At 42.8% G+C, this 18115-nt stretch overlaps 1 protein-coding gene across 1 annotated transcript in view; it reads left to right on the forward strand.

The window, feature by feature from the left end:
• The window catches only part of astn1 (astrotactin 1), a 1772582-nt gene that overhangs the window by 1157880 nt on the left and 596587 nt on the right, over positions 1–18115 (forward strand). The gene's annotated exons all lie outside the window — the stretch shown is intronic.

Below are 18115 nucleotides of genomic sequence, written 5' to 3' on the forward strand. Positions count from 1 at the left end.
TGATGACAAACTTCTTATCTGAATCAGAAGTAAAAGCAGGATTCAAAATTGCAAAGCCTTTATGATTACTATCTTGCTGAAAGCAGGTGTATAGAAAAAAGCCTTGGGACTTAGCACAAAAGTCTCTAAATACTAAATTCCAAGCATTGTATTCTGTTTCTAAAATTAATTCAACTCAATTCAGTGAATTGAATATTGAAAGTTGAATTGAATATATTCTTGTAGCCAACATGCATATTTAGTGCTATTGAGGGTGAATTTCCAGACAATAATGCATGAAACTCAGCACATTTCCTTTTGAATGAGGAAAGTATGGCGGCTAATTGTTGAAACTGTCATACCAAAAGTGTTTGGAGAAATAGCAATCTTCTTCCCATGTGTGACAATCATATCAGAAGGTAAATGTCAGTGTGGTGTTCAGTGACCTCAGGGCTCAAGGAGAGAGCTTGAATAGATTTGCCTTCCATCTCTTGAGGAAACAGTCAGCATTGTGATTGACTATGTATTTGGATTGCACTGCAGCTTCATCTTAAACTCGTAGAGAAGGAACAGATATTAGTGCAAACTGTATGATGCAATTGGCTGCACACCTGCACATTTGCAAAGAATTTCAAAAATACCGGGTCCAATGTTCATTGGATCCATCGTTAATTTGCAGCGTTCTTCCAGATCTGGGTGAGGTCTTAGGTTGGAGCCAACACAATCCCAAAATGGGGATGATGTTGGCTAATGTATCATTGACATGAAAATGTATACAAACATAATTGGTTTATACAACCAAAATTTTTATGGGTGCAGAGGGACACAAAGTTTGTGTTGATTTTGGAAACCAGTTATGATGAGCACAGTTGTATTCAATTGTTTGTATGTCAAGTTTATTAAAAAAAAAATAGGCAGAGAAATCTGATTGCTTTGCACACAGAAGTTATTGTTGTTGTCCCACAGTTTCAGAGACCTTGGTTCAATGGTGGAATTGGGTGATGTCTGTGTTGAGTTTCTACATTTTCTCCAAAACGGCTCTGTTTTCTACTGTGTATTGCAGCTTCCTCCCACTCCTCAAAGGTGTACAGATTAATTGGCTGCTGGAAAATTATCTTTTACAGTAAATAAGTGACAAAAAAGTCTTCAAAAGGGCACATTCATTGGCACGAGAGAGAGAGAGACAGAATAGGGAAAATAATGGAATTGTTGGTATTGCTTCTCTGAGAGTTAAATGACCAGAAGGGCCTCTTGAGTCACAGTAATTAAGGAATCTCTCACTAAACTGACTGTAGACGGACTGTGAGCTGCTGCCCGAGGTTGCCATTGCAAATTCATGTTTCCCGGCTTGGTTTGGTCATGTTGCAGATCTATTTTATGTGGCACCTGGCGGGGTCAGACCTCCACCATAACCCAATGACATCTCGGAATGGGTTAGAGGGGACAGAGCACAAAAAAAGGACATGTCAAGTTTAGAGGGTTTTTTTTCAATCATTATCAGTGCTTGGCAAAATAAGGTGTTTTCATTTGTTAAAACTACTGGCAACTGCATCAGCTGTTAGTCCGATCACTAACAGCAATCCAATTTGTAATGTCATCCACTGCAAATTCCGAGCCATATGTTGCTGCCTGTGTTTTCACTGTTCCAGATTCCTTCCTTCCTTTCCTCCCCTGAGATGTCCCAGTAATGTTACCCACAAACATCTTGTGTGTATCCACAGGCAAATGTGAAATGCGGTGTCTGTATAACAACCACATAATTGGAAAAACTACATCCTAAAACAAAATGCATGGTTGAGTTTACAAAATATATTGCTACCACAGAGTAGCATTCAAAAAGAAAGCAGATTTATTTTCTCCAGTCATTATTCTTTTATTCCAAAATATTCATACCTTATGCACATATTAAATACTAATAGTACTGATACTGTGTTGAGGCATTGTTTAGACAACACTTGCAGTTGTGTTCGTCGATGAATTGTAGAATGCTGAACATTGATTTAGATAATTTGCGATGATACATCTGATGTTTTCATCATCTTCTGCATCAAACCGTGGTGTCAGAAGTAGACCACATAGAGGGCAACTATTGCTGCGCTAGGTTCCAATTTATGGTGAAAACCACCTCTGAGTGTGGTTAGGACACAATCCATTCACATCAGCTACACCCAGTTCAAACCTACCGTGGACACACCATGCTAAAGTAACTCAGCGGGTCAGGCGGCATCTCTGGAAAAAATGAATAGGTGACATTTCAGGTCGGGACCCTTCTTCAGACAACCTTCAGGACCCGACCCGAAAATTCACCTATCCATTTTCTCCAGAGATGCTGCCTGACCCGCTGAGTTACTCCAACATTTTGTGTCCATCTTTGGTATAAGCCAGCATCTGCAGTTCCTTTTTATTGCAGTTCAAACCTATGCTTGGTTAGGGAGCTGGAAAGGCTGAGTGAATCCACAGAGACTAACCTTCCATCAGCTTGGAGAATGAATGATATCAGTAATCATCTTGAGAGCAATTCTTGTGCCATGTTCAGTTTCAGGTTTGTTGGTTTCATTGTGTAGAAAGGAACTGCAGATGCTGGTTTATACCGAGGATAGATACAACATGCTGGAGTAACTCAATAGGTAAGGTAGTGCCTAACCCGCTAAGTTACTCCAACATTTTGTGTCTATTGTCAGTTTTATTATTTGGAACTTTGCTCATCTGAAGTAAAAACAATGACTGCTATGTTTTATAGAATGCATTCTATATTTACATTGGTACTGGTGGACAAATGGAATTAATTTTTGATGTCTGTCGGCATAGTGGTGTGGTAAAAACAACTGCTGCTCATAGCTCCAGTGACCTGGATTCATTGCTGACCTCGGGTGGTGTCACGGTGGAGTTTGCATGTACTTCCTGTGACCACATGGTTTTCGCCCAAGTGCTCAGGTTTCCTCCCACATCCCAAAGACATACAGGTTGGCTGCTGTAAATTGCCCTTAGTGGGTGGTGAATGGTAGAATCTGGGGGGAGCTGATGTGATTGTGGGGAGAATAGAAAATTGGATTAATATAGGATTACTGTAAATGAATGGCAATGGTAGTTATGGACTCAATGGGCCAAAGGGCTTTTGTTTTGCATCTATTTATGACTTTATTGTTCAATAAAAGTAATGTTTGGAATTGCTAGTATGTCTTGTACTACCATGGTTAATGTATAGTTTATTTTAGAGATACAGCGCAGAAACAAGCCCTTCGGCCCACTGAGTTCCCGCAGCCCAGCAATCCCCATACGCTAGCACTATCCTGCACTCCAGGAACAATTTACAATGTTTTCCGAGGCCAATTAACCTGCCTTTGAAGTGTGGGAGGAAGCCGGAGCGCCCGGAGAAAACCTATGAGGTCACAGGGAGAATGTACAAAACTCTGTTCAGACAGTACCCATACTCGGGATCAAACCTGTGTCTCTGACCCTGCGACTCTGCTGCACCCTTTTTGTCTTCCATCTATTTATGACTTTCTATTGTTCAATTGCAGTAATGTTTTTTATTGCTAACATTACTTATACTACCCTGGTCAGTACCATGGAGAGTACAATGCATTCCATATGGGACCGGATGTGTGCTTCAGATTGTTTTGGGTTCTCACCGAGAGCTCAATCTGGTTAGAAACATAGAAACATCAAAAAAAGGTGCAGGAGTAGGCCATTCAACCCTTTGATTCAGCACTGCCATTCAATATAATCATGGCTGATCATCCAAAATCACTACCCCGTTCCTGTTTTCTCCCCATATCCCTTAATTCTGTTAGCGCTAAGAGTTATATCTAACTCTCACTTGAAAACATCCAGTGAATTGGTCTCCACTGCCTTCTGTGGCAGAGAATTCCACAGATTCGCAACACTCTGGGTGAAAAAGTTTTTCCTCATCTCAGTCCTAAATGGCCTATCACTTATTCTTAAACTGTGACCCCTGGTTCTGAACTCTCCCAACATCGGGATTTTTTTTCCTGCATCTCGCCTGTCCAATCCCTTCAGAATACCCGCCTTTAATATCTATGCACCCCTTACCTTGCACATGATCATCTCCTCCTACCTCTCTAGTCAAGTTTGAGGTTAACAGATGACAACGTTGTTCAAAGATGTGAACTATTACAACTGTGATGTGTTGAAAATGATGCCCTAGTCAGAAAAGCTCTCCTGCTATAATTGACCGCAACAAGACTTTGGTGGCACTGTACGTGCAGTTGTGCCGTGACTATGTAACTTTGGTGGTGAAGCACAATCGTGATGGGTTTGTGTCCAAATAATCCTCAGGGTTTTAGTTGTCACAATAAAAAGCAATCACTTGATTTCTTTTCTCTAGAACAATTACGTTACCCAAGATAACCTGATATCCTCAAGCAGGTTTGTCATCCAAGCCAATTTAATGATGCAGTGTAATTAGAATGGTGCTGTATTACAGATTTACTTTACATTAATGTCACTTCTTTGAGTGCCTCTTAAAAATAGTTGTTCAGAGTTGATACCTGACCAGAATAATATGCACACCATTTTCGTTGATTAATTTCACAATTATAATTGGTCAAACCCATCACGTTTTACAGTGGGACGTCATGATTCATCCTAGCTCGTCTGATTTGTTTCCCTGAAATTCTGTCTGCAGAAATATTGTATGGCAATAACTAAACTAAACTAAGAAGAAAAATACATCCTGATGACTCACAAACCTTCAAAAGCATTCCATAATATATCAAGGAAGCTATTAAATATGAACTTGATTTTTTAATCTATTCAAAGACACAGAATGGAAATAGGCCCTTCAGCCCACCGAGACCACACGGACCATCAATCACCCTTTCACACACGTTCTATATTGTCCTACTTTTGCATCCACTTCCAACACACTAGAGGCAATTTACAGAGGCCAATTAACCTACAAATCCGCACATCTTTGGGATATGAGACGAAAACCGGAGCACCTGGAGGTAACCCATGCATTCACAGGGAAACCATGCAAACTCCACACAGACAGCAACTGAGGTCAGGATTGAACCTAGGTCTCTGGCATTGTACCAGTTGTGCCACTGTGCAGCCCCTAGAAGAATTAAAATACATTAAACACATTATCATAAATATATTTTTTAAATTCTAAGCCAATGTTTCTTGGCAACTGTTTTCTACTGAAATCAACAGAGAAAACCTTGTCTTCACTTTAATTGCAGCCACTCAGCCTTTGGTAAAGAGCAGAATGTTTGGAAATACCAAATGATGTCATAGATTAAGAATATAAATTACTTAGATGCCTATTTCACTTCTCTATCCTCTTGTATATTTTATTGGTTCTGCTAGATTATGCTCTTTAATAACTTATCAAAGTTCGCCAGGGTTCAGTGATCCAAATACTTGAAACCTCTGAGTAGAACTAGTATCTAGTGCATAGAGTTGTGCTAATTCAGCCCAATTTGGCATTTAGTTTGTGATATTATTTTTACCAAATGTTAATTTTTCATCAGTGAGCCTGAAGTAATAACATATTCTTCTTTCATTCTTCTGCATGTTATCTGCCAAGTTCAGTCATACTGTTGTTGTATTTTAGCTGTTTGCAATATCTGGCTAATCTTTTGACTCTTTCCTTGCAATTTTATACTGCGGCACTCTCAGCAACAGTCCCTTACACATTTTGGACCTTCTGCTCATGATGCAACTTTCTGGAGCCCTCTCCTGTTTGTCTTTAGGACACAAAATGCTGGAGTAACTTAGTGGGTCAGGCAGCATCTTTGGAGAACACAAATAGATGACAATTTGGGTCGGGATCCTTCTTCAGACTGACCTCTGAGTTCCGTTTATGTAAACCAGCATCTGTAACACCTTGCTTCTACATTCTTGCTATCTATGTGCTTGCTCGCATCCATATTCTCTCTGCCCCTCATTGGTAACTTATAACCTGAGGTCACTTTCATCTGCTTGTTTCAGTGAATCCTTCATTAATCCTGGAATTAAGTTCCTTGCTCACTAATCCGTGTATAGTCAGCACCTTCTGAGGGTTTTTCTATTGAAGTGTATATCTTGTAGAAAATACAGAAGCATTGTGTTTAAAAGTAATCATTAGCAGAATATGAAAATAATTAACTTAGTAAATTAATGCATGGGTATTCCTTCACCTTTTCCATTTCTTCTCGAACTTCATCTGGTTCTTTCTTCCTTTGTGTGATATTGCGGGTAGATGCTGGTATTATTGCAACCAAGATACAGTGAAAAACTTTGTGTCACGTGTTAACCAGGCAAATCATACCGAACATGTGAGCATAAGGTAGTGCAAGAAAGAAAATAGAGTTAGTATGGAGTATTACAGCTACTCGGAATGTGCGCATAATAGAAAACAGTGCAAAGACCCAACTGGGTGGATTGGAGAGTCAATAGCCTGATAACAGAGGGGAAAATGCTGTTCTTCTCTTATCATTAAATTCTTAATGTTCTCCCAGTGACTGCGTTGGTTTCCTCCGAATGCTCTGTTTCCTCCCACATCCCAAAGATGTGTGGATCTGTAGGTTCATTTTCCTCTATAAATTGCCCCTAGTAGGGAGTGAATGAGAAAGTGGAACAACAGGACTAGTGCGAACAGGTGATTGATGGCTGCAATGATCACCCATTCACACTAGTTCGATGTTATCCTACTTACTCATCCACTCACTGCACACTAGGGCTGAAGGGCCAGTTTCAATGTTCTGTCTCTAAACTAAACTAAATCTTGTACATGCTTTCAGGCGTTTATATCTTGCTACTGACAGGAGAGGGGAGAAGACAGAATGACCTGGGTATGATGTGGTGCTTGATTACGTTGGCTGGTTTCCCGAGGCAGCATGAAGTATAGATGGAGTAAGACAATAGAAAATGCATGTTTTGAAACCCTTACAACACTGGCCCGGAATTCAAATAAATAACACAAAAAGCCGTCATTTGCAAATGACAACTGCAAACTCCATTGAGAACTTGCTGAAAAGAACCAGTTATTTGCTTGGTGAAAGGTCTTGTGAGACTACAGACTTGTCCACGTTTTTAAGTTGCCAACTTCATGGGAACAGGCAGGAGCTGCTAATATCTTAACATATAAAAGAAGGTAGAGTTTTATCATTCAGGGATGATTTTGTTCAAAAATGCTGAGTGCAGATGTCTGTCAACTCGGCCCTACAATAATGAACTAGTGGAAGAGTCTAGGACCAGAGGGACCAGCCTCAGAATAAAAGGACGCATCTTCAGAAAGGAGATGAGGAGGAATTTATTTTGTCAGAGGGTGGTGAATCTGTGGTATTGATTGCCACAGATGGCTGTGGAGGTCAAGTCATTGAATATTTTTAAGGCAGAGATTGACAGATTCCTGATTAGTACTGGTGTCAAGGGTTATGGGGATAAGTCAGGTGAATGGGATTGAGAGGAAAAGGTAGATCAGCCATGATTGAATGGCGGAGTAGACTCAATGGGCCAAAAGGCCTACTTCTACTCCTATGACATGAACCTATGAACCAAAATAGTGTCTGCAAAAGATCAAAAAACCAACACAACAGAAGGCCTTAAAAACATGGCATCTCCTGGCCTGGTGGACAACAACCAGCAACTCTATAAATTATATTTATATATACTACGTACATTTTACTAAATTAATAGAAAGGCCAGGGAGGAGGAATGAAGAACCAGAAGTCGTAGGTTTAAGGTGGGAGGGTCACAATTTAATAGGAACATGAGGAGAAACATTTTCACTCAAAGGGGCTGATAGGTATATGGAGGGAGGTGCCAGAGGAAGTAGTTGAGATGGGTACGATAACAGCATTTAAAAATCACTTGGACAGGTACATGGCTCGGGAGGGTTTGGAGGTATGAGGCAAACGCAAGCAAATGGGACTAGCTTAGATGGTTCATCTTGGTTGGCGCAGATGAGTTGAGCCAAAGGACCTGTTTCTGTGCTGTATTACTCTGTCGCATAGTAATATCTATCTATCTATATAATATTAAAACTCTGTGGCTGCTGGCTGGCTGCTGGCTGGCTGTGTGTGTTTCTGCCTGACTTGTGGCTGCCAGCCTTTGATTCATTGCTACGCCAACGTCAGACCCAGAAACGCCGAGTTTTTTTTCATTTCGGTAGAGATTTCACTTTTCATTCCAAGTATCCACTCCTCATTAAATTTTGTCGTGTTTATGTACACATTTTTAATAAAATCCTTCTTCCCCCCCACTCACTCATTTTGTCGCCTCCTGCTGGCCAGCGACCATAACGGCTGCTGGCGCCCGCCTCTCGCCTCAAAGACGCCATTTAAAAACAGCCGCACTGCTGAGTGCTGGAATCTTATGTTCGGGAACGGCTTGAGTTGGAGGACCACGTCTCCCGTGGGGACTACGGGTAGGGAACGGCTGCGTTGGGGGAGCACTTGGTCTAGTCTTCCTTTCAAACCATGGCACAGCTGGTAGAATTGCTGCCTCAAAAGACCCGTGTTTGATCCTGTCAGTTGCTGTGTGTGTGGAGTTTCCATGTTCTCCCTGTGACTGGGCAATTTTCATACATGTGCTCCCGTTTCCTCCCACATTCCAAAGACATGCAGATTTGTAAGTTAATTGGCCTTTATAAATTGTCTCTGGTGTGTGGGGAGTGAATGCATAAGCGGAATAACATAGAACTAGTGTGAATAGGTGATCGATGGTCAACGTGGACTCAATGGGCTGAACGTCCATTTCCATGCTGTATCTTTCAATTTCTGTCAAAACTGGAGGACCAGAAAATGTTTGAAGATTGGTGAAGTCTTATCTTAGCTTATCTTACCTGAAAGTACATCCCTTGTTGGTTGGGCTGTAAGCTTACAGTACTTTCTTTGAGATCAACACGTGAATATTGGAAGCAGAGTGCAACATGCTGCCATGAATGTTTAGAATAAACAACTTCAGGTGCATTTCTGGGAGTGTGGAAATTTCTGACATTCAGAAACATGCAAAAGTGATCCAGGACCATGACATGTTAAGCAAGGTTAATCAATGTTAAAATTGCACCTAAAAACACATTCAAATAAACCCAAATGATTGAAGCATGATTAAAATCAATAATAATCCTGGCAACTATTCTCCCTTGGAATCAGTGCCAGAGAAATTCCTGCCAGGTTGCTTCAGCTGTTTTCCCAGCAAAATTCACCAACGGATTTTGGATCCATTGCAATTATTAATGTGTGCCGAGTATTCTGAACTTGCTGGCACTTCTGTGGTGAACTGCTGGTAGACCTATGTGAAATACTGAACACTAATAGCAAGAGTTATTTACCCGATCAGCAGGAAAATGGTGGCATCACAAGGGGTGAGGGAAAAAGTAGATGGGGGGGGGGGGGGGGGGTTGAATTGTCGGTGATGGAGGATGTCACAGCAGTGATCAGAGATGACATTATGGATTGTTTGTCTAATGAGGCTATATAGGTGGAGGTGAGGAACAAAAATGGGATGATCACCTTGTTGGGGGTGTTCTACAGACTCCCAAATAGTCAACGGGAATTAGATGCACAAATGTGCCAGGAGATTGCAGACAGCTGCAGGTCAAATAAGGTTGATGCAGTAGGGGATTTTAACTTTCCCAATATAGATTGGGAAAATCATAGCGTGAAGGGTTTAAATGGGATACAATTCCTCATAAGTGTCCAGAAGAGTTTTATTCAGCAGTATGTAGAAGCCCCCACAGGTGAAAGGGCAACGTTGGGTCTAGTATTGGGAAATTGGGAAGGGTAAGTTCATGAAGTGTGTGTGGAGGAGCCATTTGGGACTAGTGACAGTTCAATTAGGTTTAAGATAGTTATGGATCGGGACGGAGAGGGTCCACATGTTAAAATGCTCAACTGGGGTAATACCAACTGTGAGGGTATGAGAGAAGGTCTCACTCAAGTTGCCTGGAGCAGGTTATTTGAGGAGAAAGGAACATAGGCCAAGTGGAATGTTTATAAAAGTGCGCTGAAGAAAGCTCAGGATATGTACGTCCCGGTTAGATTGAAGGACAAAGCAGGAAAACGTAAGGAACCTTGGCTGACGAGGTAAATTGAGGCATTGGTCAAAAACAAGAAGGATGCATGGGATAGGTATGGGCAGCTGGGATCATGTGCATCCCTGGAGGTGTTTCAGGAACTAAAGGAGTACACTGAAAAAGGAGAAGGGAAAATGGGGAGAGGGGACAGTTCTGTCGGGTAGCATTAAGGACAATCCCAAAATACATAAGGAGGACAAGGGTAACTAGAGAGAGTGTGGGACCTCTCAGGAATCAAAGCAGCCACCTCTGTGTGGAGCCACAGGAGATGGGTAAGGTCCTCAATGTGTATTTCTCCTCTGCATTTACCGAGGAGAAAGACAATAGGATGGAGGAACTTGGGCAGTCAATGGAAGTGTCTTGATAACAGTCAGTGTTACTGTCGAAGAAGTTCTAAAGGTGCTGTCGTGTATGAAGGTAGACAAATCTCCAGGGCCTGATCAGATATATACAAGGACTTTGCGGGAAACTAGAGAGGAAATTGCGGGAGCTTTGTTTAGGTATGTTGCAAAACCTACCTTAAGCGTCGCTGCAGATCTGTCCCAGCCCGTGTGTGCGATTATGGCGCCGTTTACAGGGCGGCAGGTTTAAAACGCGATTTTCTCTCAGCTATTCAAATCGAGGTTGTTCAGCCTACTTAGTTGCTGACGAAAAATCGCTTGGAGGTTTGTTCGCGGGGGGGGGGGGGGGGGAATGATAGTCAGTGTGTGTGACGCTGCATGCCGCCTCCCACCCCCCCCCCCCCCCCCCCCCCCCCCCCCACCCCCCCCCCCCCCCCCCAAAACCGCACGTAGAGGGAACAGACCCAACTTGGTCTAGTAGTAAGTTAAAAATTATCCTCCAAACCCACGACCGCCGACCTTTGAGATATGAAAGTGAATTAGGTGTCAAATTAAACTTCTTTCTATGCTTTATCTGATGGGATAAATTGCAGACTTGATTTTTTAAATCTCAAAATTTTGTAACATTGCTACTCTGTTTGAAATTTGCAAGTCGTCCTTAAATACAGGAGAGGTGCCGAAAGACTGCAGGGTGGCAAATGTTGTGCCTCTTTTTAAGAAGGGCTACAGGGAAAATGCTGGGAACTATAGGCCAGTGTGCTTAACATCTATAGTTGGAAAGTTACTACTTGGGGGAGTATTCTGAGGGATAGGTTATATAGGCATTTGGACGGGCAAGGGCCGATTAGAGATAGTCAGCATGGTTTTGTACGTGCAAGGTCGTGTCTCCCAAATCTGATTGATTTCTTCGAAGACGTGACAAAAAAGGTCAATGAGGAGCTGTAGATGTTGTGTACATGGATTTCGGTAAGGCGTTCAACAAGGTTCTGCATAGTAGGCTGTTCTGGAAGGTTAGATCACGTGGGATCCAAGGAGAAATAGCTGAATGGATATCAAATTGGCTCCATGGAAGGAAGCAGAGGGTGATTGTGGAAGGTTGCCTCTTGGACTGGAGGCCTGTGACTAGTGATGTGACTCAGTGTTCGGTGCTAGGCCTGTTACTGTTTGTCATCTACATCAATGATTTGGATGAGAACACACAGGGCAAGATTAGCAAGTTTGCTGATGATACAAAAGTGGGTGGTTTTGCAGATAGTGAAGATGGTTGAGAAAGATTGCAGCAGGATCTGGATTGTTTGGCCAGGTGGGTGGAGGAATAGATGATGGAAATTATCACCGAGAAGTGTGAGGTGTTGCATTTTGGGATGTCGAACAAGGACAGGACTGCACAGTAAATGGTAGGCCTCTGGGGAGTGTTGTAGACCAGAGGGATCTAGGAGTACAAGTGCATGGTTCCTTGAAGGTTGAGTCGCAGGTAGATAAGGTGGTCAAAAAGGCTTTTGGCACTTTGGCCTTCATCAGTCAGAGTATTGAGCATAGAAGTTGGGAGGTCATGTTGCAGTTGTATAAGATGTTGGTGAGACTGCAGTTAGAATATTGTGCTCAGTTCCAGGAACCATGTTATAGGAAAGATATTGTCAAGCTTGAAATGGTTCAGAAAGGGTTATGAGGATGTGTTTAGGAAGGAACTGCCGATGCTGGAAAATCGAAGGTACACAAAAATGCTGGAGAAACTCAGCGGGTGCAGCAGCATCTATGGAGCAAAGGAAATAGGCAACGTTTCGGGCCGAAGAAGGGTTTCGGCCCAAAACGTTGCCTATTTCCTCCGCTCCATAGATGCTGCTGCATCCGCTGAGTTTCTCCAGCATTTATGTGTACCTAGGGTTATGAGGATGTTGCCAGGACTAGCGGGTGTGAGTTATAGGGAGAGGTTGATCAGGCTGGGTCTCTATTCCATGGAGTGCAGGAGGATTAGGGGTGATCTTATAGAGGTGTACAAAATCATGAGAGGAATAGATCGGGTAGATGCAGAGTCTCTTGCCCAGAGTAGGGGAACCAAGGACCGGAGATCATACTGCAGGTTCAAGTTGAAGGGGAAAAGATTTAATAGGAATGCAAGGGGTAACCTTTTCACCCACAAGGTGATGGGTGTATGGAACAAGCTGCCAGAGAAGGTAGTTGAGGCTAGGACTATCCCATTGTTTAAGAAACAATCAGACAGATACATGGATAGGACAAGTTTGGAGGGATATGAACCAAGCGCAGGCAAGTGGGACTAGTGTAGCTGGGATATGTCGGCCGGTGTGGGCAAGTTGGTCCGAAGGGCTTGTTTCCAGGGGCTGGACAGAACAGATTCAGTGAATATAGATGACCAATTCTATTAGGCATGTTCCTCCACTTCACTCTGATCTAATATGAATATTTAGGAACAACTTTTACTTCTGATACACCTTGACTATCGGATGAATTTCAAAAAGCTTTATCTAAAGTGGTGCCATGCATAGTGGCTATTTTAGTTCTCCAGTGTCAATTGCACAAGGGCATCAAAGCACTCATGACCTGCATGTGATGTGCTTGAAATAGTCATGGGTTTGTGATTCAGGGCTGTTAGCTCTGGTATCGTTAGTGGTGCAGCAGTAAAATTGCTGTTTAACAGTGCTAGAGACCTGGGTTCGATCCTAACTATGGATGCTGACTACGGAGATTGTACGTTCTCCATGTGACCGCGTGGGTTTTCTCCAGGTGCTCCTGTTTCCTCCCACACGAGAGAGAGAGACGTACAAGTTTGTAGATGAATTGGCTTTGGTAAATGTGTAAAAAATAGTTGCTACTATGCAGGATCGTCTTTGAGTACGGCGGCGTGTTGGCTGGGTGAGGTGGACTTGGTGAGCCGAAGAGCCAGTTTCCATGCTGATGTCTAAAGTCTACATTTACGTGGAGCGGGGGGAAGCAATGGTGTGGCACCAGGTCATTCGAAGGAAAGGCAAAGTGTTTTTTAAACACTCAACATCGGTTCAGGTTGCTCCACCACAATAATCGAGCTATTGAGAAGCTTGTGTTCCAATAATATCCATGATGGAGATTTTGGATGCAGCCCAAAGGTGTCTACATTGTAATTCACTGGATTAGACAGACTCTCTTGCAGAAGAGCTAAAGTCACACAAAAAATATATTTTCAAAATAAAGTGTCATGAACTGTACAGCAATGGAATTTAAACAGGCACACAATACAGAGCCATTATAAAGTTAAAACCTGTGCATTATTTGCAAAATACTTGTTCTTGCATTATGTTGTGTGAAAATGCATTTCCAACATAAAATGACACTAAATTCAGCGTGCTCCATAGGCTTGGATAATTGCTGTTGACAGTTTGGGATCTGTGAAACGAACAGGGGGAATATATGCAAGTTCCCCTAGAGATCTGGCTGCATTAACTTCTATTTCAGCTGTCAAGGAGCCATTTTGTCTGGTGATAATGACGCAAGATAATTGGTGGGTAGAGGGTTGCTTCTGTGTCTCCTGGCACTTTGCTGTAAGAAAAGAGTTGTCTAATTCCTGCTACCGTGCTCTGGGTTGAAAGCAATAAATGAGATTAAAACCATGAGAACATTTTAACATTTGCAAACACATAGAATGTAAGGTGGATTGCGTTTCAGCAGTGCAACACTACAACACAAGAATGGTTTCAGATTTAGTGTTCTGAAATAAGATTTGATCACGTAATTCATTGCGATCCAAATTCCCCTGACAATTTCAAAAGCAGGAATGGAAATAAAAAAACAAGTTTAAAAATAGCAGAACCCATTTACTTCTCTTGCGATGAGACATGGACCTCTACTGGTGAACTAAAGATATTAAACATGGATGCACTCGTTCATTTAAGCCAGTGGTTCCCACAGGGTGGCAATTTGATTTTTAAGGGGGGCAATTGAGCGCCCTTAAAAATAAGAGATTATTCTAATATAGAAATTTTCTCTCTCTTTATTACCTGTGAATACTCTTTTATTATCATATTTATCATTATTATTATTTTAATACCACCTAATGTTTTTTTTCTTTTTTTTACAATTTTTTAGTAATTTCTTGCTCAGAACTTTAACTGTCTTTTGTTTATTTCATTTTCCTTTTTCATGGATGCCATGTTCTTTTGAAGCTTGTTTAAACCAAGGTATTGGCGTTTTAAGCTTCTTCAGGTGAAATTATATATCACCACATGGGGGGGGGGGGGGGGCATCAGGATTTTAGAGGTGGTTAGGTGGGGCATGGCCAAAAAAAGGTTGGGAGCCACTGATTTAAGCTCAGCTCTTGCTTAGACCTGCGTGGCCTGCAGTACACAATGCAGGTTTCATTTTCACTGGTTGTTCACCGGTTATCCCTTGTTCTCCATGAACCCAAATACTCTGAAGCCACTGAAAGGATTGGTGTGATCAGGATAAGGAAGTTGTTCAATGTTGAAAAGCAGAAGGCTTCAGATGCAGCAAATACCCCGTAAGTCAGGCAGCATCTCTAGAGAAAGAAACACTTCACATGTTGACTACATGGAGCAGTCATTGTTCCAAGTTTACTCTAGCACCTCTCCCCAACTCTTTCTCCCTTACATTGACAACTGCATTGGTGCTGCCTCCTGCACCTATGAGGATCTCATCACTTTCATTACATTTGCTGCTAATTTCCACTAATCAATCTTTTCATTTTCAAATGCATGTCAGAAGTCAAGAGTATTTTATTGTCAATTAAATTCTTACATGCAGTAGCACAATAGAACATGTAAACATAGTTCTGCTTGTTTCGGCTTGTTCATGTCGGCAGACCCATTGTTTCTGCTTGTTCATGTTCTGTATATATACAGCATATAACCCTCCAACACTTTCGTCACCTCCAACGGGATCCCACTGCTGGCCACATTTTCCCATCTCCACCCCTTTCTGCTTTCCGTAGACACTGTTCCCTCTGCAACTTCATGGTCAACTCGTCCCTTCCCACCCAAACCACCCCCTCCCCAGGTACCTTCCCCTGCAACTGCAGGAGATGCAACACCTGTCCCTTTACCTCACACCTTGTCTCCATCAGAAGACCCCCAACAGTCTTTTCAGGTGAGGCAGAGGTTCACTTGCACCTCCTCCAACTTCATCTACTGTATTCGCTGTTCCAGGTGTCAACTTCTGTATATCGGCGAGACCAAGCACAGGCTCGGCGATCGTTTCATTGAACACCTCCGCTTAGTCTGCCTAAATCTACCATCTCCCAGTTGCTCAACACTTTAACTCCCCCTCCCATTCCTAACCTGACCTTTATGTCCTGGGCCTCCTCCATTGTGAGAGTGAGGCCCAACGCAAATTGGAGGAACAGCACCTCATATTTTGCTTTGGTAGCTTACACCCCAGTGGTATGAATGTTGACTTCTCTAACTTCAAATAGGCCTTACTTCCTCTCTCTCCATCCCCTCCCACTTCCAAGTTCTCCCTATAGTGTTAAGGGCCTGTCCCACTTACACAATATTTTTGGTGACTTGCTGGCACCCAGCATAGTCACAGCAGGTTGCCAAAAATTCTCAGCATGTTGAAAAAGGTACGACTTTTTGGGCGACTACTCACCACCAAACAGACGTCATTCCGCAACATGTTGAAAAACTTTTGGCAACCTGCTGCGACTATGACGGGTGCCGGTGCCAAAAAAATTGCGTAAGTGGGACAGGCCCTTTACTGTCTCTGACTACATTCTATCTCTTACCCACCCACTCTCCTGACAACAGCCTGAAGAATGGTCTCGACCCGAAATGTCAACCATTCCTTCTCTACAGAGATGCTGCCTGAACCGCTTTTGTGTCAACATATATATTGACACGAAATATATATAGACACAGTCTCTCAAAATCACCTCCAACAATATACCCGTCACTCACTTTCAACTCACTGGTCTGTAATTCTGTTGGGCCAGTCCCACTTTGGTGACTTTTAGGCGAGTGCAGGAGACTCTACGCTCGCCATATGGTCGCCCCGTGTTCACTGGTGGTCTCTGGTGCGTCTCCTTCATGGTTGTGAGGAGTTCCCACTTTCTGGGAATGAGTCACGGCCTCAGTATGGTCACCGCAAATTTTTCAACATGTTGAAAAATATTCTGCGACCAAAAATTGGTCGCCACGGAGATAATCGATAATCCTGTAGTCATAGGTGAAGTTGTAGTGGGGTGGCCATGTAGTTGTAGGTAGTTTTAGTTAATCGTCTTTGCTGACTGGTCATTTTCATCGGCTGATTGGGGGAAAAAAATGTAAGCAGTAGTTTTCAGAACCTAGGATAGATAACCAACCGGTAATGTTAAATGTCCACCGAACTTCACAGCTGTGTATCTCTGGCTTATTAAAAGTAGTCTGGCTTCTTAAAAGTTGACTCCCCTTCCTCTCCCCTATTATCCCCCCCCCCCCTCCCCTTCCCCCCTCTTTTAAAGGACCTACCATACACTGTGCTAGCCGTCTTAATTACAGCGCTAACCTTCCTGTTCATCGCGGTGTGTGTCTGCATCACCTTGGCTTTGCACCATGTGAATTTCAGACAGTGCTCCCCCGGCTTGCCCTGGCCCCCATCTTTGCGATGTGTTCGTGTGTGTGTGTCTGTGTTCCACGCTGACAGTCGCCGTTCACACAAACACATCGCAACTTGACAGTCGCCGGCAGTCCGCTGAAAAATCACCTAAAGGCCCTGTGCCACTTTCCCGAGTTACTCACAAATTCTCCCGAGTTTTCCCCTTGATTCAAACTCGGAGAATTACAGTAATAGCCTGCCGTAGGTACTTGGGGCTATTTTTTTTACTCGTGGTGAAAAAATGTCCCGACTTACCTGATGCCCCGAGTACCCATGGCTGGCATTACGAGCGGCTACGAAATATCTACAGACTCGCTACGGACTCCTACAGACTCGCTCCAGACATTCTCCGAGTTTGAATCAAGGGGAAAACTCGGGAGAATTTGTGGGTAACTCGGGGAAGTGGGACAGGGCCTTAAGTGGGTCAGGCCATGAGACTTCATTGCTGCCTTTCTTAAATAAAGGCACCGACTTTAGCCACTCTTCAGTCTTCCAGTGCCTCAATCATGGCTCTACCAGGGACCTTCCAATTATGTCCCTAGTTTCCCATCTGCAATCCAAGTGCATAATAAATGTTTGTTCAGCATTATGTGCTGACGAGAAGTGTCTATAGAGTGGAATAAAATACAAGTAGTTCTGCTATAACGTGATAGTTACATTCCTAAGAAATGTTTAAAGAGAAAATTGTGTTATAAAGACAATAGTGTTAATGGAGAAAAACGATTAGAGGCTAGAGAGTTTCAGGCTTGCAATTGCAAAATTTATTGTTTTCTGCAGGATTTACAACAAACTACGGTCTTTTCAATAGCAATAAGTTTATTTTTGTTATCACAAGCTAAAGATAAAGGGGGAAGAAGAAGGAGTGGAGACAACTTTTAAGAAGCCAGAGATACACGGCTGTGAAGCTTGGCGGACATTTAACATTTTACCAGTCAGTTATCCTTGGTTCTGAAAACTACTGCTTACCCTTTTTTTCCCCAATGAGCCAATGAAAGTCACTGGTCAGCAACGGCCACAACCTACAAGAACTTCTAAGAACCTTTGACATCCTGGCAACCCATTAGGACCTCCTGGCGACCCACCTACGGCTCGAAAATTCTTGCTACTCTCCATACACTCAACACGTTGAAAAATTCACGGCAACCATAATGATGCCTCGACTAGTTCCCAGAATTCGGGAACTCCTCAT

This window comes from Leucoraja erinacea, chromosome 10, assembly GCF_028641065.1.
Source record: "Leucoraja erinacea ecotype New England chromosome 10, Leri_hhj_1, whole genome shotgun sequence".
Taxonomy (NCBI): Eukaryota; Metazoa; Chordata; class Chondrichthyes; order Rajiformes; family Rajidae; genus Leucoraja; species Leucoraja erinaceus.